A 1,490-nucleotide genomic window follows, 5' to 3' on the forward strand; every position below is an offset into this window, starting at 1 on the left:
GATGACAACCGCGAGAAAGAAACTTCCAAATTAAAAATTAAAATATATGAAAGATTTCGAATAAATTCCACTAGTTCACAACAAAATTGCAGGAGTGGAAATATTTTATTTCTATCACCGCCTCATTCTATTTTGACTTTTTTGCTTTTTAATTTAATATTAAAAGTGAATTAATTTTTAAATATTTCTGGTTTATTTAAATCGTGCATTTTCCAAACATTGTCATTGTCATGCATAGAAAAAAAACAAAAACGAACCAGTTGGAATGGTTCCAGCTGGTTCTTTCCTAAACTCTCTCGCATGTTGTCATAAAAGTGAATTTGCATTTTAGACACGTTTTTTCTCAACCGATTGAAAATCAAAATTTGATATAAAACTGCACTTGTAATCGCAAAATTACATTCCAAATGTGATATATTTATTTAAATATACACAATAACTTCAAATTTATAGGTTAAAATATTTTCTCTTAAACTGTTTAACTTTCATTTTTTTATAAGAAAATCCATATTTTAATTTCTTCACATATTTGAATGGCATTGATTTTTTTTTATCAAGACATTCAGCCTCATTTGCAATTATTTACCTTTGCCTTTTAGCTGATTAGTGGAAGATATTGGTTCCATTTAATTTCAGTGAAATCTCTTAGACGTGATCTCATCATCCACGATTCTGTTAAATTGTCAGATATTAAAATCTCTTTTTTAATTGTTAAACCTATCCTAACCTAAAACCTAAATTCCGTTCATTATTGGCATGAATCTTATCAATGGAAACCAATCCTTTAACATCAGGGTGCTATTGGAAGCGCAATTGTCCTTTTCATCTTTTAACTTTAGTGGTCTTGTAACTTCGTTATCTTGCGCGTCATATAAATTACAGATATATTGAAAATTTTTTTTTCTTCCTTAGCTTTCAAAATTGGAAGAAAATCCTGCAATAAAATATTTGATAAAAGAAACAACCTGTTTGAATTTCAGGTGAACAATGTAGATAAAAAAAAATTAAACAAAGTATTAAAAAAAAATTGCAGAAATTTCAGTCAAATTTTGCACGATTATAAAATCATCATTAAAAAGGCAATTTTTAAAATTTCGACACAGTGTGAAAGTAATGTTTTTGCTATAATATTTCGGAAAGTTATTGTGCAAAACTTCCACAACTCCTCTTAAATTTTAATTAGTAAAAATTAAATTATAATTAAAAGTTTTTATGAAATCGTTTAAGGTGCATATTTCTATCCCCCAATCTATATATATATGCATCCCCCCCCACCAAATTTGGTAGCTATAGATCAAACGATCTGACTTGCAGAACACACACACACACACACACACTTAGACTTAATTATTAGTGGAGATAGAAATGGTTTTTTACAAATTCGTATTTTATGAATAGTGTTGATTTATTTTTCTTACTGCTGTTATCGAGTTTCAACTATTAGCGCATTCGAGAATCTTATACCAGAAAAGTAAATAACGATAAGAATT

Source organism: Argiope bruennichi, chromosome 5, assembly GCF_947563725.1.
Source record: "Argiope bruennichi chromosome 5, qqArgBrue1.1, whole genome shotgun sequence".
Classification (NCBI taxonomy): Eukaryota; Metazoa; Arthropoda; class Arachnida; order Araneae; family Araneidae; genus Argiope; species Argiope bruennichi.